Source organism: Tiliqua scincoides, chromosome 8 (assembly GCF_035046505.1).
Source record: "Tiliqua scincoides isolate rTilSci1 chromosome 8, rTilSci1.hap2, whole genome shotgun sequence".
NCBI lineage: Eukaryota > Metazoa > Chordata > Lepidosauria > Squamata > Scincidae > Tiliqua > Tiliqua scincoides.
This window is the reverse complement of record NC_089828.1, coordinates 45980172-46004347: the sequence shown is the minus strand read 5'-3', so window position 1 is coordinate 46004347 and position 24176 is coordinate 45980172. Positions and strand designations below refer to the sequence as shown.

The 24176-nt window shown below is 46.9% G+C and overlaps 1 protein-coding gene across 2 annotated transcripts in view; it reads right to left on the bottom strand.

The window, feature by feature from the left end:
• The window catches only part of MYO18A (myosin XVIIIA), a 146460-nt gene extending 137664 nt beyond the window's left edge, over positions 1 to 8796 (bottom strand). The window contains exon 1 of one of the 2 annotated variants that reach the window (XM_066636521.1): positions 8737 to 8796. The gene's annotated coding sequence lies outside the window, so the exon portion shown is untranslated. The remainder of the gene's footprint in view (positions 1 to 8736) is intronic. The other variant, XM_066636516.1, reaches the window with a different exon arrangement.
• Between the last annotated feature and the right edge of the window lie 15380 nt (positions 8797 to 24176).

The following is a 24176-nucleotide window of genomic DNA, read 5'->3' as shown; positions in this document are numbered from 1 at the left end:
CACTTAACAATAAGACTTATGTCAGCAAGGACTTAATCCTAGAGGAACAAGTTGACCTACCTTGCATAACTGAGGCCTGGTCCGGTGAAGAGGGAGGAGTAAATCTCTCCCAACTCTCCATCACATTTGAGTGCAGCAGTAAGCACAGCCCAGAGGGCAGGGAAGTGGTGCTGCAGTAACCCATCATGACTCCATCCCTCTGGTTCCCTGGCCAACCATCATGCAATTCTGGTGGTGGGTAACCAAGATAGGATACAAGTTATTTTGGTGTACCATATAACTTTGCAGCCCTACAGTCTCCCTATCTGAGCTGGTGGGGAAAGTGTTAACCTTCCCCAAATTATTATTTGGGGGGATTTCATCATTCACGCTGAGGCACTCTCCCAGGGCTGGTCCATCCATGAGGACAACTGAAGCAGTTGCCTCAGGCAGCAGGCTGGTGAGAGGCACTCATCCACTTATTTGCTTCCGGTCCTTCACCTCCTCCTTAAACTCTCTGGATTGGAAAGGAAGGGGGGCAGAGTGGAAGAGGAAAACTGGAGGGAAGAAGAGTGGGAGGAGCAGAGGCTAGCAAATCATCAGGTAAGGGGAGCAACATCTGGCATGCTGCCTCATGCTTTAGGCCAGCCCTGGAACACGTAACCACCACAGGGGTGGGAAGTCCTATATAGTCTGCCACCAAAGGTTGAGGTATCTGAATAGATTCATGACTGCTGTGGGGGAGTTTCCTGTTGCTGGTAGTCTCATCAAAACCTGATGGACCTTGAGAATGGGGAGAGATTACACAGGCCAACACACATTTTGCTTCCTTAAACGTTACACCAATTCCTGGGTGTATTTGGGGTGCTGATTCCAAAAATGGCATCCGTTTTGCCCTATCGCATCTAGTTTTGGAGACACGGCATAGCCTCTTTTGTGAATGGTTCAAGCAGCTTCCTCATGAGGAAGTCTACACCATGGCTTCCTTGTGAGGAAGCTGCTTGAATCATTCACTAATGAGGCTATACTATATCCCCAAAACTAGATGTGATAGGACAAAACATGCCATTTTTGGAATCGGCACCCCAAATTCATATCAAACCACCATAAAGTTTGGGAAAAACTTTTCTGACCCTCAGTTTTGTAGGCCTGTGTTACCTGAGGGGTCAGAGTGCTTAGAAATTATCATGTCAACTACCTGAGTACACAATGAGCTCCTTGGCATTCCAAAGCATTTAGGGCAATGAAGTTAGATTTAGGGAAGATCGTTAGACCCTAAATGTGGAGAGATTGTGGTTTCATAGGACTACTCAGTGGCTTTCAGTCATCAGCCACAGCATCCTTCTGGGTCACCTTATGAAACCTTTGGCAGGTACTGGTTTACAGTGCCACCATTCTTAGGTTCCAGATGGTAGTGCTGGGAGACTGCTGTTCACCCTTTAGCCTAGGGGGTCCCATAAGGCTCCATCTTTTCTTCCATGGTTTTTAACGTCTATGTGAATCCCCTGGGAGAGGTCATCCAGATGCTGGGCTGAGATACCACCAATATAATAAGGAAACCCAGCTCTACCTCCCATTTTCTTTGGAGTCTAGGGAAGCAGTAATTGAACTCAGTAATGGACCGAATGCAGGCAAAACAAGTTGAGGCTTCTTCCAGACAAAGTATTGCTGGTCAGCAGAATGGCTGAACTGGATTTGGGTACACAGTCTGTTTTAGATGGCATAGCATTTCCCTTGAGGGATGGGATCCACAGTTTGGAGATGCCCCTGTGTCCTGCTTTGCTCTTGGATGGTCAGGTGGTGGCAGTCCTGCCTTTGCACAACTTCAGTGAACATGCAAACTAGACTCTTTATCTGACAGAATCCTTTCCAGTTGCAGCCCGCGGGCTCAGGAACCTATCTGACTAACCCTCCGTACTTTTAGTTTTCCAGAACCTGAAGAAAATATTTCTGTTTCTCCAGAAGTTCCAGCTGTTCTGCTTGTGTGGCTGAGTTTATTTCTTCTCCCTAGCTGTTTGAGTTTTCATACGTTCTGATTGTTAATGGTTTTTATCATTTGATTTTAATTTTTGTGGTTTTATTATTCCTATGTTGCAAGTCATATTGGGGGGGCCTCTGGGGAGAGGGCAGAAATTGTTAAATAAATGGGTGCTGTTCAAGTCAAAAGTCCACAGAACTTTGGACTGTGCCTGAGGCAGCTTCTTGGATCCCAATCTATGTGGTTGTACCTTACCCCATTATTCCAAGAAACTCAGGATCCAACCAGACATCATTACTTTAAGCACTTCAGCAAGGACTAGCATGCTTGTTGCAGTAAACAGCAGCTGAATTGGGTTCTGTAGAGCAGGAGCGCAGCATGGCACAGAGGGGGTTTCTCTCTGTCCCCAGTCAGTCTGAATCAGCCCACCACCTGTGGTTGCTATTTGTCCTGAGAAAAAACGCCTCCATTAGTGTAGACAGGAGCGTTTTCACCAGGACAAATATTAGCAGCAGTGATGGGATAGGATGGGGAGAGATCAGGCAATTTACTGAATTGAAAGAACACTAGCTCCAACCATGTGATTGAACTAACAAGTAGCCTGATCTTCAGTGTGGCATTTTAGCCTCACAACCACCCTGCTTGGTCAAAGGCTAGCTAGAGAGCTTCAAACCAAGCTGCGATTTGGTTCCCCACTAACCCCAGTCCAGCCCCAACCCTGTTTCAGCCACACTGGATGCAGATGAACAGACTTTCTGAAGAGAAAACCCCTATCCACTGTTTAGAGATGTCACTTAGTAGTTGTTTCAGCTGAGCACCAATCCTGGACGCTTACAACAGAGAGGACTTTTCAGTTGTCAAGGGTCACACTGTCCTCATTAAGTAGCTCTTAACACTGAGAGAAGGCCCCTTGTGAGTTGGGGGCCCTGCTCCAACCAAACCATTATAGGAGTCATGTAGTCTCTCAATGGCTCACAAAGGCCCTTGTTGAAGGAACAGAAGCCCCATCTGTCCTGGGTCTGCTAGAGCAAGTGGGCTCTCTCCCAGCGAGCTTGCGGGTTTCTTCCCCCAGTTGCACCCTCATGGAAAGCGGGGGGGGGGGAGAAGAGAAGTGACAGATATGTTCCCTGCAGGGCCATGTTGATAACAAGTCTGCTTATTACAACAAAAAGAATTCAGAAGGGGAAGTGGGAGGAGGCACATCCCAAGATACAGTATGACAACCTCAAGTTGCCCTTTCAATGGCTTGCATTTCTGCAAAGGCAGAGCAGAGGCCTCCAGCTGGAAGATATGGAAGGCAGAACTGCATCCCATGATCCTGCCAGAATTCCACCTCCCAGACGGGCAGAGGCCAGGGAACCTTGAGGGCCAGAGAAATCGTTACAGAAGTATTTAAACCTCTCCTGAGAATCTCCTCTTTCATCTAAAACCATTTACTTGTGAATTAATTACCAGCTTAAAACACTTAAAGCACACTATTTGATCCACACAAGAGGGTGGCATTTCCCCCTCCGTGCTACACCTTAAAGCTAATCTGCACTACAAGTACAAATCACTCCTAAACCTGCTTATCTATCAGGAGTTCACGCACCGCGTGCCCAAGAATCCTGGGAATTGTAGTTAAAACATGAGAAATTGTTCATATGACGGACAACCAAACGCCTGTTTAATCCAGAATTCTGTTTCTAAGAGCAGTCAGACTACAGGAAACAGGGCAGGCAGGTAACACTACTTCAGCTTGTTTGTCCTTGCATCTGGTCCTTGAAGGTATACTGTCTCTGAACATGGAGGTTCCATCTAACTATTGGGGCTAATAATCATTGATAGATCCATGAATTTAAATTCTATATGAAAGCTGGTGGCTTAGAGAAAATGTTCAGTCCTTCACCAAATGACAGCTCCCAGGGTTCCTTAAAGGGAGTATGACAAAGAACGTCTATCAATAAGCCACAACAGGTAACAGAACCTCCCATATTCAGAAGTAGCATACTATCAGTGGGTAGGTGCAGAGTACAAACAGCAGGGAGGGGCTGTCACCCTAATGTCCTGCTTGTGTACTTTGCAGAAGCGCAGGGCTGGTCACTGCTGGAAACGAAAGACCTTTAAAGGACCTTTGATCCAATCCACCAGGGCTCTCCTGATGTTTACTGGAGGTTTACTTACTAGTTCTTCCTCTCCCTCATTTGGCAACATGACAGTTCAAGGCCTCCTTCCTGGACACTGGGTCCACATAACAAGCAAACACAGTGACCCAGCCGCACATAGTTTGGCACGCAAAGTGACCGTCTCCTGCGCCAAGGCTGGGCTGGGCTGGAATGGCCAAAGGAAGATAAAGTAGCCCCTCTCAAATGGTGCATAATCAGGAAAGATTTACAGAGCCTTCAAAAGCCATCTAGGTCTCCTCTTACTCATAGCAAAGCCAAAACCTCTCCCAAGGTAGACACCACCATCTAAACCAAAACTGGATTTGCCACCGTGCAGGCAGAAAAGCCTTAGCTAAGGAAGTTAAAGAGCAAAGTCAATCCACAAGAGGCCACCTTCACCCAGACAACAACGCCAACTCTCTTGAGCAAGCAAGCCAGTCTAGAGGATTTGCAGTATTTGCACACCAGGGCTCCACCCTCTTCAGGGAGGCTCCAACCCTAACCGAATGCTGCTGCACCTGGCCTTAGTTTGCAGTGCCTGCTCTATACTAGCAGGACAAGGGTCGGTCCTTGCGTTCCACACAAGCAGCGAGGAGAGAGGTGGCCTGGCAGAAACAGGCAACCAGACCAAAAGCTCACATTCTGCACACCACACCACAGCTAGAACACACTCTCCCCAAGATGCAATTTGGGCCACACCCTCACTCACTGATGAATCAACACGCCAGGTATGTTATGACACAGAAGACACACAACTCAGCCTGACCTCTGGCAAAAAGAACTAGCTTGTGCTAAAGCCATTGCCATCCGAAGTTCAGGGCTAAAGGGAGCAGAAGAAACAGGCACTTGAATGTGATGATGCACAACTGCCCTGCAACAAAAGAATCCGCCCCACCAAAGACACACCCGCATGTCTCACAACCGGACAAGAGGGTCAACCGGTTGATTTCACTGCTGTCTTCACAGAATCTGCTGGGTATGCATGTTTTAGAGCAGTGCTTCCCAAACTCCTACAAGGGTGTAGGGAGCACTGTAAGTTGTTGCAGGGGATCGGTGGGGGGGAGGCAGAAGCAGCACAAGCCCCAGGATTGCACTGCTGCTGGAGATGGGAGGAGGTATTTTTCCTTACCTGCAGCCAGCACTGTAGTCCTGGGGGGTCCAGGGGGCCCTCCTCAGGGATCCCCACGCCTGCAAAATTCTAAAAATAGAAAAATATGGGCACTTCCAGCTTTCACAACAAAAACTGGAAGTGCCCAGTTTTATTTTTAGGTGTTTGGAGATGCGGGAAGCCCTGAGGAGGTCTCCCCCAGACCCTCCTGGACATCTATGACTGCAGCGCTGGCTGCAGGTAAATAAAAAAACCCTCCTAACCCCAGCAACAGTGTGATCCTGGGGATCATGTTACTGCCTTCCCCCCTCCCCAACCCTGAAAGGAGCAGGGACAACTGCTTGCCTGGCTGGTGGGTCACGACCCACCAGTTTGGGAACCACTATTTTAGAGTAATCCTAACTTGAGGTCTTAAGGGGGCGTTTGCTGGCCAACTTACATTTTCGACAATGGAGAGATTTTGTTCTGGACTGGCACAGGCTGTCCTACAGATTCCTCGCTATGCAGCCCAAGTGAGGACTCAAAGACGGCTTTCAGTTTACTGAAAATGCTCTTGATTCTGATCGTGTTCAGACAGTTCAAGTGAGGAAAGAACAAGGCGACACGGTCTTTAACAAATGCTACACGAATAGGTGTCCACTCTTACTTTCACATAGCTTTCCTGACCACCAAAGTCTATTCACTTTGTAGGAAGCAGTACTAAGCAACTTTGAAATAGCCTCACATGCCATTGCTTCATGTGGTCTGCCTGCCTTAGGTTATGAGGACCAGACCTGTTCATAAAAGACACATACAAACAATCCAGTAAATAAGATACACCTTCCTACATGACCACTACAAGGGTGGCCCTTCCAAAGCACAAATGGGCCTTTCCTCACACAACAACAGAAGTCATTTTTAAAAAACTTCACACATTTTATTTGTTTAATTTATGAATTTATACCCTGATTTTCCAGTTTAAAACTGCACATTTTTAGGGGTACATAATAAAACATCTAAAAAGATAGATAGAAGACCCAGATTTGTCCTGAAAAATGTGCAAACACAGATTTATCAGCACTAATATTGCTTAATATAAATGGAAAGGCTTTGAAATCTAAGTGCATGTAGTGGGGAACCCAAGCCAGCCACTGCCCCCTGCCACACATGCACATCTATGCGCCATTGTGAACATCTTTCAAGAATCATGTTTGCCTCCTGTGATAAGTTTATGCTTTTAGCACATGCACGCTGAAGACAATACACCAAGAAGCCCTTAGGATGCCTGGGATAGAGAGACAGTTTTCTTTGGTAAAACTACAGAGTCAGTGGTAAAAGATTAGCCTCACAGTCAGTCCTTACAGGAATATCATTATTACAGGAGATTGTTACAGATATGGAGGATGCAAAGCAAAGTCTTTTACTGCACTGCTTTTAAAAAAAAGCAAACTGAAGTTAAAGCACCTGCACAATGCCAACATGTGGATAAAAAATTACATTTCCAGAACCCAATCCCCCCCCATCCAGATATTACCCCAATTACATCTGCTTTATGGGAAATGACTCACATCCCCAAAACACTGCATCCCTTCTGCAACTGTTTTGCCCACAAAGGCACCAGGTGCCAGGCAAATACTGTTTTCTTCAAGGAGGTACCAAAGTTGCATCTTTCAAACAGCCCAGCTGAGAGACCAGGGGAGGCTGAAATGTCCAGTCAGGCTCAGATCAGCTTCCAACTTTCTTAAACTATTCCTCCAGCCATACACAGAACCCCACAGCAAAAATTACCACCACAGGCCATGTGCACAATAGAGAAAGTTGCTCCTTACCACTGCTTCTGCTGCATGCCCAGAAATGGGTCACCTGTTGGATTTCTGCTTGCCATATATAGGAGCTCTGTGCAGAAACCTGTCTCCACAAACCTGAAAAGTCACATGCATTGAATTGCGAGCACCCTGTCCTATGCACACATACAAAGTGTCTCCAGTGTCTTGCAAATGTGACTGAAAGTACACACACCAAGGTCAAGACAGAAAATTCACATACACAGTATGCTTCCTCAAAGAAGATGCTCCTAACAAAAACATGGGGGGGGGGGGAAGATACAAACTGGCTCACTTATGACACAATTTTTTTTATTAAAAAAAATTCAGCATCTGCCTTCCACTCACACACACACAGAATGAGTGTGGCATAGCAATCAGTGTCAGCATAAGCCTGGGGTTCAAATTTGTCATGAAGTCCACCTTAAAACCTACCTACCTACCATGAAGCCCACCTTAAAGTCAGTACCTATCTCTAAACCTCACAAATTTGCAGTGGAAATAAGATAGAAAGGAATAACTATGTAGCCTGAGCTGCTTAAAGAAGGATGGGATAAAAATCAAATTAATATGCATACCTGTTCCAGTTTAAAAGGAGGAGATGAAAGAGAATTCATGCATTTGCAATTGTGAGATTGAGCAACACTCAAAACTTGGCTGGCTCTGAGGCCCTCCCCACATACATTCTGAAACACACACCCCTTCGGTATACCAAGGACCTGTTTTCATGCACCAACACTCCTAGGCCAGTTCAAAGGGAAGGAATGTTTGGGCAGAAACAAGGTGATGGTGTACACACACGCAACTGGTTATGGATAAGACACAAGGCTGATTTGTATACATATACACACACACACACCCCTACCTGCCTGCCTTCATTCACACAAGCATATCTTTAAAACCAGCCTCTGTACACAATAAAGTGAGGCCAATGCAAAGCAAGAGCAGGGAGGGAGCCTGGTGTGTCCAAAAGGCCCCTATTTTTCCCCACCAGGTTCTGAAGGGGGGAAGCCTCCTTACTCCAGGAAGCTGCTGCTGACACATACCAGACTACTTTCCTGCATGGGTGGGCAAGGCACAATGTTTGCCCACTGACACACACACACACACCCTTGCCTACATACATGCACTTACCACCCAAATACACACACACCTTTACCTAAATTCATGCACCCACCCACCCACACTTCTGCCTACATACATGCGCTCACCACCCAAACACACATACCTTTGCCTACGTACATGAATTCACCACCCAAAAACACACACACCTTTGCATGCACTCACCACATACATGCACTCACCCCCGCCCACATGCATGCACTCACCACCCAAACACACACACACCTTTGCCTACGTACAAGCATTATCAACCCAACACACCACAGACACCTCTGCCCACATACATGCGCTCACCACCCAGAAACACACACACCTTTGCATGCGCTCACCACATGCATGTGTGTGAAGTCACTACATACATGCACTCATTACCACCAGCACCCCCACACACCCCCTTGCCCGCAGGCAGGCACTCACCACCCAAGCACGCCCTTCAGCCCAGGACCTGGCCCCACCGACCCACCAAGGCCACTGCCCAGCCAGGACTGAGGTGCCCGAGCGACACGCGTCACCCCGAGGCGCAGACGCGTGTCTGCGAGGGAGAGCGGCACAAAGCCCCCTCTCTGCCCCCCTCTCTCTTCGCCGCCCGCCTCACTCACCCACCCGCGCGGCGGCTGCGCAGGGAGGCCCGGCCCGGCTGCTCCTGCTCGGCTGCGCCTGGCGGTGCCTCCTCTGGCCGCTCCCGGGCCGGCATCGAGCGGGCGGGGGAGGGGAGGAGGGGCGGGGAGGCCTGGAGGCCGGGCCTGGGCGGGGAGGGGCGGGAGGGGAGTGGTCGAGCTGTCAGGCCGCGCGGGGAGCCTCCAAGGGGCTCTTCCGGCTCCAGGCCCCGCCACTGGCCACACGCTCAGGGGTGGAGGGCCAGGACTGGAGCTGCCGGCAGAGCGGAGAGGCTGCGGCCAGGCATTCTATAGGGTCTATACTATGGGCAGCGTATGTACGGGTCTGTGTGAGACAGAACTCCTTGGCACACAAGGAAGTCACTTATTTGTGACTTAAATCAGCTTAAATAAAGCCAGAAAGGTGGTATGCAATTTACTATGGTATTTACTACTACTAGTAGTATTTACTACTAGTAGTACCATTTGCTAATAGTAGTGTTTGCTACTAGTAGTAGTATTTGCTAATAGTAGCGTTTACTAGTAGTAGTAGTAGTAGTAACTGGCCCTCCTCACCCCAGCACTGTCTTTTCTAGTAGCTTTCTGCTGGTGTTCTTTTGCATCCTTTTAGATTGTGAGCCCTTTTGGGACAGGAGCCACTCATCAGTTGTTTGTTTGATTTTCTCTGTAAACCGCTTTATGAATTTTCCATTGAAAAACAGTATATAAATACTGTTGTTGTTATTATTAATAATAATAATAATAATATTAATACCTACTATACTACTACTGTTACTATTCTACAATTTCATTGCAAAAAAAGACCAAAAACAAAACCCTATGGGCTTAAAAGCCTGTCTACTGGCCTAATCCTATCCAATTTTCCAGCACTAGTGCAGCCACAATACAGCCCCGAGGTAAAGGAACAAATGTTCCCATACCTTAAGGGGGCTCTATGACTGCTGCCCCACCACAAGATGCAGTGCATGCCCTATTGGCACAGCTGTACCTGCACTGGAAAATTGGAGAGGATTGGGCCCTATGTAAACAACCTTGAATTAAAGTCAGAGAAGACATACACATTTATGCAGGGGAAAGAAAATTTACCCATTGCAGTAAATTGAGCTTACAGCCAGGTGGGTCATGAAACAATTTCAGGTGGGTCCCCATTCATTTCAATGTCTATGTTATTTTTAATATATTAGACCTGATGGTATGTGGTATGTGACATTTGGGGAAATGTTACAGATCAGTGCTTCTGCCAGGCTACTATGTGTATGCTTCTAACAATGATAGTCAATAGGGCTTACTCCTAGGTAAGTGTGGGTAGGATTGCAGCCTGTGGGATGTTTGGGGAACTTTTTTTTTTAAATAGATCAGCAACTGCTTGGGAGGGTTATTCTTTATTTTAACAATTTTTTAAACTTATACAGTACTTATAGTAAACTTTTAATTTATGTACTCAGTTACTTACTTGATTTGATTTTGTCCTATGGGGGGATGTTAAAAATTTTCCTGCTTGATTATGTCACTTTCGGCCATGATATTGCTTCCAGGTTAATGACATCACTTCCAGTGGGTCCTGACTGATTGTCATTCTAAAAAGTGGGTCCTGTTGCTAAAAAGTTTGAGAACCACTGGTCTAACCAATTCATTATAAGCAGAAGCCTTCTTGGACCACAGTCCACTTCAGCAGATGCCTGCAGTGAAATCCTTGAAATATTAATACACACACAGGCATAAGGAGGGAAAAAAAGTTTTTAGAAGAACACTCAGTTGCAACAAGAACGGCAACAGCTCTGGCCTTGTTGTAACAGTCTTCAAGGCGTACAAGATAAGCGCTGTGTGTGGATTCAGTTCTGGTGATAACTTCCAGAGGGGTCACCATGTGAGAGTGGTGCAGCAAAAACGAGGAAGAATCTTGTAGCACCTCAGAGGTGCTAGCTAATCAATTTCTTTCAGCATCAGCTTCTCCATCCCTCTGGAAGTTACACTTTGATTCAACTCCATAGAACTTACTTCTTACTAAACATACCCAGGATTGGGCTGTGTAAGAAATAAAGCTGCAATCCAATGCTGGTTTGGAAACTGAACTCAGTCGAACTGCACTGTAAGACCTAAATCAAATAATTATTTGCATTCAGGTAACTTCAATTGTGAAAGAAACAGTATACTTGGAGGAGAGGGTTCTTTCTTTCTTTCTTTCTTTCTTTCTTTCTTTCTTTCTTTCTTTCTTTCATCACAACAGGCATCCCCCCTCTGCAAAGGAAGAACACCTAGGCACCAAATGTCTGCCACCTGTGGATTTCTAGCCTTAAAAATACTTGTTTTTAAAAGTCTATTTCTCAATTAGTCAGCACCCATCTTTAATCATCAAAAAAAAATGTTTTAAATATCCAAGCCTACTTTACAAATAGCAGGCAAAGCAGCTTACAATTAGAAGAAAAACATTTAAAATACCCAAAACACATACTATGTATTTAAAAAATCTCATACAGACCCTGCCACAAAATAGCAGTAAGAATCATAAATCCCATCTCACCAGAAAAAAAGCGTAACAACATAATTCATACACCACGGTATTCCAAGTCAAAGATCAAGAACAGAGAGCCAAGCAAATCAAAGGGGTTTTGGTTAACTGACCAAAGCAATATTAATTTGGTTAACTGACTAAAAATGACACCCCTGTTGTGACGGTTATCCTTCTTCTTCTTAGGCCTGAATCCAACATCTGGAGCTTCCTTCTTGATTAACAGCTTTTTAGGAATTTCCTGGTTGTACTGTGACAAGTCTTTATTGTCATATGACAACAGGATATCCCCAGATGGGAGGAGCGCTGGAAGTGACAAGAACATGCACAAAGATATCCAACTTCACTTGCTGTTCTCCAGGATATCCTCCTCCCACTGTCATATCTTCCCAACCTCACATTCTTGTAAACGTAGCACCCACCCATTCACTCAGGCATCATAACACGTCCACCCAGCATCATACACGAACGAGATATTGGGCAATTTAATTCACACTGAACAAAATAAAAGTTTGCTCTATAACAGGATCTTCATAATAGGGCCTTCTGCTCCCCTTTTCACCTACAAGCACTTTCAGTCCCTCTGTGTGAGGTGTGCAAGCTGTCAACTATCTCACCAGTGGTCTAGGGCTCAAACAGCAGCACAGCTAGTCTCTCTTTGGTTTCTAGCAGCTTCTTGCTTCCAGCCATTGGCCTGTGGGGTCCAACACAACTCAGTCTTGTCATCTCCCCACCATGAGGAAGGTCATCTGGGTGTATGGGCTTGGGTGCCATCCGGACAACACCCAGCTGTCTATGGTAATTCCAAAGAATTCTAAGGAGATGGTTATAGCCAAGAATCATTGTCTGGAGTCTCTAATGGGCTGGGTGGCCAAAGTTGAAACTAAATCCAGACAGCCTGTTGGTTACCAGCCTGTGATCCAGGTTATGGATTATCAGTCTGTTCTAGAGGGGTTAGCACTCCGGCTTTTCAGCCTGGGGGTACTTCTAGACCTAACTATGCAGCTGGTTGCTCAGGCGTCACCCATGGCCCAGAGCACTTTTGCCCAGCTTGCATCCTTTCTTGGGGCCAATCAAACCTGACCATGGTTGCCCAAGCACTGGTTACATATTGTCTGGATTGCTGTAACAAGAGACTGCCCTTGAAGATCATCCAGAAACTTCAGCTCATGCAGTAAACTGTGGACTGATCAGTAGATTAGTAGATCAGCTTATGGCATGTAGAGTATGCTGTGCCTGGTATCTCTCCTGTCCACCATTATATTTCCAGATATAATTAGGGGACTAACCTTAACAGCCCTAAATGATTTGGGACAAGACTATCTAAAGGACTACCTCCCCCTCCTCCCAACATGCCATTGCCCATACCTTGAGATTACCTGAAATGACTCTTCTGACTGACAGAAGCACATTGCAGGAAAATACATGAAAGAGCCTTCTCTTGGTGACACCCATGTTATGGAAGTCCCTCAGACAGATACTAAGGCTGACACCATCTTTGTTTGGCTTTTCTATTTCACAGGCTGCAATTTTTGTCCACACTGCTTCTGTTACTGGTTTTTGTTCTCTCTTCAAAATATATCTGCAAATACATTACTTTTTGAAATATTAATAGGAAGCGCCGTCTAACACAGTAACTTCATAAATTAATAATTGTCGACCTGGAAATCTCACCATTTTTAAGCACATGAGAAGAAAATAACATTGAGCCATTTTCTTCCTTAGATTGTCTAAGGGCGCAATCCTAACCAACTTTCCAGCAGTGAGGTAAGGGCAATGCAACTCCAAGGTAAGGGAACAAATATTGCCTTACCTTGAGGATGCCTCCGTGACTGCCCCGCAACTGCAGGATGCAATGTGTGCCCCACTGGCACAGCTATGCCAGTGCTGGAAAGTCGGTTAGGATTGTGCCCTAATTCAAATAAGATAATGGAGAAACACAACTTAAATGTCTAAGATAGGGGCTTTAGGGCCCAATCCAGTGGTTCCCAAACTGTGAGCCATGGCTCCCTGGGGAGCCATAGAAACCAGCCAGGGAAGCTGTGGAATCCTCGCGGAAAATATGCCGCCCTATACAATGTATAGGATTGTAGCCCTAATGGGGAGCACCGGCCAATGGCCCAGTCGGTCAAGGGAGTCACCAGCTGAAAAAGTTTAAGAACCACTGGCCCAATCCTATCCAACTTTTCAGCACCAGTGCAGCTGCAATGCAGCCCTGAGGTAAGGGAACAAATGTTCCCATACCTTGAGGAGGCCTCTATGACTGCCTCCCCACTACAGGATGCAGTGCATGCCCCATTGGCACATCTGCACTGGTACTGGAAAATTGGGTAGGATTTGGCCCTTAATCACACTTAGCTGAATGTAAGTTTCATAAAATGTAATGGAACAATTCTGACAAACACAGGACTGCACTGTGAATAACATCTGTGCCCTCTAGTGGATAAAACATACACTTTTGTTTTGGGCAACATACTGGTTTGTTATACACATACACAGGTGTTCACCAACTTACAGACATTCCAACTTATGGACAACCACATCTGTGCTTGTGCATAGAAGTGATTTGTCCAGCCTCCTGCTTTTGCACAGACAAGAGAGCACTGAGCTGGCAAGAACCAAGGGCCACACTGGCACTTTTGTGCAGGTGCAGTCTGTTCAGCTTTGATTGTATTTCACACTGGTACGATCTGCCCAGCTTTGCGCTTTCATGTAGGTGTGAAAGCACTGAGCTGACAACAGCGATCTGGATGGCCATGTTGGCACTTTCATCTGTCTTTACCATTCCAGATTGTATGGGTTTGTCTTCCAACACATCCAGCGACTGAACCATTCCGGTTCTCTGCTCCAGAGTCCAAATGTTCCAGCTGAATCATCGTTCATGCAGAGGTGTGTCGCAGTTCCTTGGGGTTTTGTGTGTCATTTAGTTGTATTGAATTATGGATCCTGACAATTGGTGTACAACACACATGTGCCTCCCTTGCTTTTGTGTTGTACCCCAATAATTAGGGGGCAACTTAATCCTAGTTACAGAAAAATCATAGGCAGCCACGTTGGTCCCCGAGAAACAATCCAAAGTCATGGTATTATTTTGCAGGCTAACCAAGATGACCCAAATTCTTGAGCTGCACAAGTTCTCCAGAACTCTTTATCAGGCTGGATGTGAAGCCAACAAAATGGGGGGTTTTGTGTACAACCCATACAAAGTTGGGTTTAGTGTAAGGGCCCCAAAGTCTGTAGTTTTTTCATTGCCTATAAAGGACAGAATAAAGCATATTCATGTAGATCAGCATTTCTCAACCAGTGGTACTCATATCACTGGTGGTACTTGAGGTGATATCTAGTAGTACTTGCAGGGCCGCCAGACCCCCCACGGCATGGCAGTGAGGTCAGCAACACAGTGTGACAAGCAGTGATAGGAGGCTCAGTTCGGTGGGCAGACCTTCAGCATGCACTTTTCAGAACCTCACAAAAGCTCTCCCATCCGCTTTAAGCCTCATAGGACACAATCCTAACCAGGTCTACTCAGAAGTAAGTCCTATTTGGTTCAATGGCACTTACTCTCAGGAAAGTGTGGTTAGGATTGCAGCCTTACTCCTGTTTGTCATGTTGCACCTGGCCTCCCAAACTGGAAGTAACTGAAAGTGACGCAAGCACCAGCTACTTCCTGTGGTACTTCCATTCAGTGGACCATGTGAAGTGGCGGGTGGGGGTACAAACATTGAGAAATGCTGATGTAGATGTACCTCCCAAGGTACTAGACACCTCTGGTTTCTTGGACATTCCCTCATATTAGAAGAACCGACCATCCAGCAGTTACTCTGTCCTTGGCTCCAGCACTTCTTGAAACACACAGCCAGCTTCCTGGTGAGGCAGAGAGCAGAGACAAAAGAGAACTGTGGCAGCCTTTAGAGTAGCAAAGCTGGAGATGACCTCTAAGCATAGTCCCCAGCTGCCCAACGGGGTGGTATTCCCCAGTGGTTGGAGACCACTTCACCACCACCCACCCAAAAAAGAGTAAACTCCCTCCCCTTCAGGTGGCAGAAGGTCATTTCTCTCCAGCTTCAGAATCCCCCTGCTGGAGTGCAAAAGCATCGTGGGTAGCCCCGGTGGTCCAGTTGGAAGCCACCCTAGCAGGCTGTAAGCCTTGAACGAGATGCAGCCCGGTCTGCTCGCGCGATCCTGCATCCCCTTAAGCGCTCGCGCCTCTCCGTTCCTTCGGGTCCCTTTAAGAGGCTTCCAACCCCGCGCCTCCTGTGGCGTGCCCAGGTCAGCATCCCATCCCATCAGACCTTGCAGCCTCGTCTTCCCGTTGGCGGTGAGGCTTAGGAGTCCAGATCCGCCCCCCGCACGCTTATTCGGTCGGGGACTTAACCCTCAAGTGCCCGGAGAGATGCACAAGTTGCAAAAAGTGTGTACAGTGTCGTTGCCTTTTCTGTTTTCACAAACTCCACACTGGCTTCACTGTCTGTTTGGAGATCATTGTGCTCTGCACAGTGGTGGAGTAGAAGATGCACAATCTTTGCACCATCGGGCAACTCCGTGTTGTCCATTTGGGGGGGGGGGTCCCTCTTTTGTCCCTTTTCTGGAAACCTTTTTTTAAAAGTACACAATTGAAATAATCTGATTTAGAGCCCAAGCCTATGCATGTCTACTCAGAAGTAAGTCCCATTAGAGTCAATGGGGCTTACTCCCAGGAAAGTGTGGATAGGATTGGGCTGTGAAAGAGATTAAAGGCACAAGCCTAACCAGGTCTACTCAGAAGTAAGCCCTATTTTGTTCAATGGGGCTTACTCTCAGAAAAGTGTGGTTAGGATTGCAGCCTTACTTAACTTACTTACACAGCAGTGGTTCTCAAGCATTTTAGCAGCAGGGCCCACTTTTTAGACCAACAGTTGGTCAGGACCCCACTGGAAGTGATGTCATTAACCTGGGAGTGATGTCATGGCGAGAAATGACATCATCAATTTAGGTTTCAAAACCAAAGCCCTGATCAGCCACATATTCCATTACACAGCACACTCCTGCTGTTATTTTGCATAGCTCAGAATTCAAACGTTCCAGCTTGGAAGTCAAAGCAAAATACAGACTTGGATCCTTCTCCAACCACACAGCCGCCACCCCCTTTTCCAGCGTCCCATTTTCCCACCTATTCAGGACAAAGCACCATGCCTCTCTTCCACCAGGAGCCTGCCCTGTCCAGCACCTCTATACTCTGTATTTCAGCTCTGTATTTTCAGTGGCAACTGATCTGGTGCTATGCAACCCACCTGAATTTGGCTCACGATCCACCTAGTGGGTCCCAACCCACAGTTTGACAACACTGATTTACAATATTTTTACCCTGCCTTTCGCCCTGTGAGATAATGTACAAGACAATTTCCAAAGTACTGTATTGTCTATTAGCCACACTCAGCTAGGGAAGGGGTAAAAGGTGGAACAGAAAGGCAGAGCAGCCATTAATAAATGATACGAACACCCAGAATAGTGGGCTGAAATGATAGAGAAGTAGATTTAGGCTAGACATGAAGCAGAATTTCCCAACAGTACGAAATGTCCTACAATGGAACAGTCTTCTTTGTGCAGTTGTGAGCTCTCCCTGACTGGAGATTTTCACACAGAGGCTTACTGGCCACCTGTAAGGGATGTTGTAGTTGCAGGTGCTGAGCACAGAGTTGGACTAGATTATCTCTAAGGTCCTTCCTAGTATTCTTCTACTGTGTGTTAGAGACATTTGAGAGCAACATTTTAGACCTGAAACCATTCCAATACAGTGTCATGCTTTTATTAACCCCTTCCTTCCCAAAGCTCATCAGGATCAAGCTGGAACAGACATTTGCAACGCAGCAGCACATGTTAGTGACACATGTGAACCATATTTTGGAAATCACATCCATGCAGAATTAAAATTGTATTAATTCCTTTCTCAGTCAAAACCAATTTTTAAGAAACAACAACCCTGAATGCCTGATCTTCAGGCACCAGCAAGACTCACATACAAGAACGCATTAAGTGAGAGTCATCTTCAACTTCACCAACTTCTGAAATACGTAGTGCAACCAAAATATGGGGCCCATTGGAATAATTGATGCAGGCAGTCACAACACACACAGAAAGTCCTGGCTCCGGAACAAATTCCTATTGGGCCAGTGGCATAGCTAGAGAGGGTGCAAAGCACTAAGTTTTGCAGGGAACCTCACCGCTGCATGAAAGCAGCCCTTCTCCTTTGGAGCCATACCAGATGGTGGCAACAAAATGGATCTGAAGGAAGGGGCTGTTTGCGCCACAGTGAGGTTCCCTGCAAAATGTAGTGATTTGACCTCCTCTAGCTACACCACTAGTGCTATGTCCCTCCGTATATTGTATATGACATCACTTCCGGTGTATATTTGTATATTGCACAAAGAAGGGCTGCCTCACAGTCTATGACCTTCTAAACTCATGTGGCTTTTGTTGTGTGCAATACAATACAGTGTCTTCCTTGATATTGATACAGCTGAGAAACTTAGTATGCACACTGAGGTCATACATAGCTGTTGCTTTCAACTTTGAATATGGATCCAATTCACTTATCCATTTTGGAACAGCTCATAAAAAAAAACAACATATCCCATTAAGGACTAGAGATCACACCTAATATCTACGTTCAAGATACAATCCTAAGTAAATTGAAAACCACCCTGACCTCTTCTTGAGAGGAGGATGTAAAATACTTCAACTGCACCCACTCAAACAATGTGACATATACACAAAAGGATTACAGTACAATGATTCCCAGGACTGGGCAGTTGCAGGAGAATGACCAAGACAGCATGAATCCTCATATTGATATTTGCAGATGCTTGTGTCCTTTTGAATTAGTTATCTATTTCTCAGGTGCCATCAGGACAGAGGAAATTGACTCTTTGTGCCCTTACTGTAGTCAAATGCTGAAGCATTGGAATGATAAGTGCCCCCCCACCTATTCTTCAATAGACCAAGGACCTTTCTAACTCTATCAACATTTGAATGCATGGCTTATAGAAGAAAACTATGTATGGGCATATTTTTGAACACTTGGATACCCTTTTAGAGACTTGTGCATAGATTGTCTTTTCTAATGTCTTTTGTATATATATTTATGTATATATATATTTTCCCTTTTTTCATTTTATATTGGTTTTGTTGTGGTGGTGGTTCTGATGTTTTTCCGATTTTTTTTAAATTCACAAATAAATGAGAGAGGAAAAAGGAATTATATTTTGACAAAGACAGTGTGGACCTGAAATTCTGAAAGAAACAAAGATTGAAATAGGATTTAATCAGAGAGGGTCTGCAACGGGAGTCAAGAGAAGATACTGGCAGGTAGTAGCTGCAAACATGTTTAGAATTCACATGTAGTTGATGTTGCTTACAGGAGCAGATCCAATGCAAGTATTATGAAGATATCCACATCCAGTAGTTTCTTCTTCTTCTTCTTCTTCTTCTTCTTCTTCTTCTTCTACTACTACTACTACTACTACTACTACTACAAAAGAAACCCCAGGCAGCAGCATAGCTAAAGATCATGTAGCCCGGTTCCAAGCTTAGAATGATGCCCCAGAAGTGATGTCACAACTGGAAGTGATGTCACACCTGGATTTTAAAAAAAATGAAAATCAGGGGAAATCCATCTCCACCCCCCAACAGCTCCCCACCCACTTCCTGTGCCACTCCAGTTAGTCAGTAGCATAGCTAAGGCATCTATCTGCTACCTGGGGTCAAAGAAGATTTTGTAGCTCCCCCCCCCCCCATGACAAAATCAAATTTAATTGATTAACAGTGCAATCCTATCTTGTGCTGGAACGGGCAGGCCAGGAGGCTTGCACTGTATCCAGCGAGAGACAGGACGCCAAAGTGGCTCAGTCAGAGGTAAGCCACCCAGCCCCACTGGGTCTCCTCAGATTTGCACCACCTCCTAAGGTGACACAAGTCCAAGGAGAGCAGAGTGGCAGCACTCTGCGCTGCTCGGGAACTGGGGTTGGGATCAGGGATCCCGCATAACAGCGGGATCCCAGCCCTGACTCCTGCTCCCCACCCGCTCCTGAGACCACCCACTACCTGCCCACCCCTCACCTTGGAACGCCTCCCTCCCGCCTCCTCCCCGCCCACACCAGAGCCTTGAATCAGCCAAGCTCAGCCAATGCAAGGCTTGCTCTGCAAGCTGCCACAGAGGCTGGATGCAGCTTCTGTGCTCCAGCGCACCTCCATGCACTGGCACAGCTTGCTCCCGAGAAGGCGCAAAAGTGCTTTATGGGATGTTTGCGACCCTTCTAGGGTTAAGATTGTGGTTAGGGTTAGGACTCAAGGTTAGGACTGTGCCCTTAGTAAATAAATAAAAGTGTGCTCCTTATTGGTTAGAGACACTGCTGGGGTGAAAAGGCACGGTTATTCTCCCCCTCCTAAATATAAGATGCACACCTCTTGAAAAGTGCCTCTTTACCCAGTTAGCAGGGGTAACTGTATTATGATACATGAAAATGAGAACTGACTCTTATTAACTCCTTATTGGTTCCCTGCTGTTTCATAATAATATCTCATTGGCTCTCAGAACAATCAGTCTCATAGGTCAATTTTTAGTTAAGAAATTCCACTTTTTGTTCCATAAGCTAGTTGTGTTTTCATTTTCTGGTTAATTGCTCATACCTTTCCAAAGAATACAGATAGTCCAATGCAGTTTTTCATTGTATTTTGCATTAAATTACCTTGCCAACGATATATAACATGATGGTATTATTTGTACATACCAAGGTTTTCACAATTTTGGCCATGAGTGTCAAGCTCAGCTTGTTGCTCCCGTAAAGCTTGTTGTCCAGTGCAGTTGCTACACTCCACACACCTCTAGCAATGCCACTGACCCCAGGTAACATTGTGCCCCAACACTTCTCACAGCTAGGGAAATCTGGGCACAATTTCAATTTTTCAATTTTTATCCATTAAGCTGAATTTTCCAGCATCCATCTATCTATCTATCTATCTATCTATCTATCTATCTATCTATCTATCTATCTATCTATCTATCTATCTATCTATCTATCTATCAAGGGTCTCTGGCCTGTGAATTTGTCTTGCAGGCTCCCTACAGGAGGGGTTAACCTCCTGGCCACTGGATGAAGATGTCATCAGCTAGCCATCCTTTGTGATGTGAGAAAGAACTCGGGTTTGGAAACTTCTTCAACCATTGCAGACTGGTTGAAAGTATGATCCCTAATTAAGGTGATCTTAGTATGCTTGATAAAAGTTCAGTTTCTAAATAAAGTACTGAGAGGGGCACAATGAAGAATGGAAGAGAGAGGCAACTTTTTACCAGGTTCAGGGCCTGGTTCAGCCCAGCATAGCCTCATTTTCAAGCTGGTGACTATTAGATTTGGAGGGGGGGGGCAGGGAACAATTTTTCTATGTAGCTTGCTAGTTGAGCTGCTTTGTTTACTCTTAGCAGAATGAGGGCAATGAATAATTACAGGTGCAATGCTGTCCACACTTACCTGGGATTAAGTCCCATTGACTATGCTGGGACTTACTTCTGAGTAGACACACCTAGGATTGGGCTCTTAGGCTGCCATCCTATCCACACTTACCTGGGAGTAAGTCCCATTGACTATGGTGGGATTTGATTCTGACAGACATGTCTAGGATTGGCATGATGAAGACAGGCCATTGGTCAATTTCCTGGTCAATTTCCCCGACCTGCGCCCAGACCCGCATTCTCAGAAAACCATTGGAAGGTGGAGAGGGAAGGAGAGGGCACTCCAGCAGGGCCCTTGCTCAGAGCACCTGCACCAGGGATCTCCCCCCCCCCCCGTCTGCCGCGCTTCCTCGACCTTGCATTCCGCAGTCTGCAAGAAATGGTTACATTTCCTACAATAGCCCCTCGCGGGTCTCCATGCGCTTCATAACGATCCCCTTCCTTCCCCGCACCGCCTCCCCGCCATGCCCTCCTGGCCAGGCTTCACCCACCACTCCGATGACTCCCACTTGGGCACGGGACCGCAGGCGGCCCCTTCAGACGACCCCGGGGACCCGTGTTACGCGGCCACAGAGGAGATCTTCCGTGTCTTGAGCACCATCTTCACCTTAATCCACGCAGGTCAGTGCTGGTGGGAGAACAAACGGGTGTGTGTGTGTGTGTGTTTTAATACATTATTTAACTGAATCGAGAGCAGATCTGACCCAAAGATGGGGAGGCATTCAAATGCGCCCCAAGTCTGTCCCGTGACATTCTTCCGCGTCACGGAACAAGTGCAGGGTCCAGTAGGGTAGCTAGCGGGGGTGCAAAGCACTAAGTTTTGCAGGGAGCCACGCTGGGGGGGGGCACGGAGGGACAGAGCACCAGTGGTGTAGCTAGAGGGGGCGCAAAGCACTAAGTTTTGCAGGGAGACTCACTGGTGGGGCAGGAGGGACACAGCACCAGTAGCGTAGCTAGAGGGGGTGCAAAGCACTAAATTTTGCAGGGAGCCTCACTGGGGCGGTAGGGAGGGACAGAGCACCAGTGGCATAGCTAGAGGGGGTGCAAAGCACTAAGCTCTGCAGGGAGACTCACTGGGGGGGCAGGGAGGGACAGAGCACCAGTGGCGTAGCTAGAGGGGGTGCAAAGCACTAAGCTCTGCAGGGAGACTCACTGGGGGGGCAGGGAGGGACAGAGCACCAGTGGCGTAGCTAGAGGGGGTGCAAAGCACTAAATTTTGCAGGGAGCCTCACTGGGGGGGGGCAGGGAGGGACATAGCAGTCCACCCACACCCCCTCCACTCTCATTCTGCTACACTCATAACTCCAGCCTGCTCTATCAAAGCATTTGCTCTGCTGGAGGGTCGTGGGGTGTGTCTCTAATGGCCCGCCTCTGCTTTCATTCCTCAGTGATCCTCCTGTGGAACGCGGCGCGGAGGATCGCCTGAGCGCACTGGTGATGGAGCCTCGCTCGTCCCTTGTTGGCAAAGCTGCAACAATTCACCCCACCAATGCGACAGCAGCGCCCCCTGCCGTGCGTTAAGGCGACGCGCAAGAGCCTTCCTGTCCACCTTTCCATTGCATAAAGCGATTCCAAGGGGTTCTCTTTTCTGTGCTGCTTTAATTGAACTGTGACCACTTTGCAGGTTACACTCCTGGGTGCACTTACTGTGGAGTCAGCTCCATGCAACACAGTGGGACTTTCACTGTAAACATGCCTAGGACGGTGCTGCTCATCTTCCTACGCAAGGGCCAGTCCAACCCCAAGACCTCTCATGCCATCTGAAGTCATGCACCAAATGCCACTTCCGGCTCCCCCCTCCCCACACAGCACCTTGCCACATCAAATGTGGCAACATGCCAGCCACTACCTTTGCCACTCCTCCTCCTCCTTTTAAACATAATTTAAGAACATAAGCAGAGTCCCGCTGGATCAGTAAGTGTAAAGTCATGCACACTGGGGCAAAAAATCAAAACTTTAAATATAGGCTGATGGGTTCTGAGCTGTCTGTGACAGATCAGGAGAGAGATCTTGGGGTTGTGGTGGACGGGTCGATGAAAGTGTCGACCCAATGTGCGGCGGCAGTGAAGAAGGCCAATTCTATGCTTGGGATCATTAGGAAGGGTATTGAGAACAAAACGGCTAGTATTATAATGCCGTTGTACAAATCTATGGTAAGGCCACACCTGGAGTATTGTGTCCAGTTCTGGTCGCCGCATCTCAAAAAAGACATAGTGGAAATGGAAAAGGTGCAAAAGAGAGCGACTAAGATGATTATGGGGCTGGGGCACCTTCCTTATGAGGAAAGGCTACGGCGTTTGGGCCTCTTCAGCCTAGAAAAGAGACACCTGAGGGGGGACATGATTGAGACATACAAAATTATGCAGGGGATGGGCAGAGTGGATAGGGAGATGCTCTTTACACTCTCACATAATACCAGGACCAGGGGACATCCACTAAAATTGAGTGCTGGGCGGGTTAGGACAGACAAAAGAAAATATTTCTTTACTCAGCATGGGGTCGGTCTGTGGAACTCCTTGCCGCAGGATGTGGTGCTGGCAGCTACCCTAGACGCCTTTAAAAGGGAATTGGACAAGTTTCTGGAGGAAAAATCCATTACGGGGTACAAGCCATGATGTGTATGCACAACCTCCTGATTTTAGAAATGGGTTGTGTCAGAATGCCAGATGCAAGGGAGGGCACCAGGATGAGATCTCTTGTTATCTGGTGTGCTCCCTGGGGCATTTGGTGGGCCGCTGTGAGATACAGGAAGCTGGACTAGATGGGCCTATGGCCTGATCCAGTGGGGCTGTTCTTATGTTCTTATCAGGCCAAGGGCCCATCTAGTCCAGCTTCCTGTATCTCACAGTGGCCCACCAAATGCTTCAGGGAGCTCACAAGACAACAGACAAAACCTGCATCCTGGTGCCCTCCCCTGCATCTGGCAATCAGAGGCAGCCTACCTCTAAAACCAGGAGCTTGCACATACCTACTATGACTTGTAACTTGGGGAGGGGGGGGGCTAGAGGGGGTGATGCTTTTCCCACTTCCTGGAGTGAAATAGGAAGAGTGGAACAAAGAGAAAGAGCAAGAGGAGAGGAGAGGAGAGGAGAGGAGAGTGGTTGGCCCTTTAACCCATTACTTGCCTCTCCATGTTTTCTCTTCCTTTTTGAATCCAGGGAGAAGCAGGAGAGGTGGGCAGTGGGCCCAGTTTCTCTGAAAAGGTTGCACATGGGGGTGGCCCATGCTGATTTGAGATGTAACAAATTCCACCACACAGTCAGCCCTGCTACTGCATGCATCCCACATGACAAACCCACATCTCCAGAAGCGTGTGTGTGAACAATGTTATCGGTCCTGATGCTTGGTTCTTTTGCAGGGACAATTCCCAAAATAAGCTTTACATCACTGATTTTCAACCCTTTTCAACTCACAGCACACTGAAAAGGCGCTA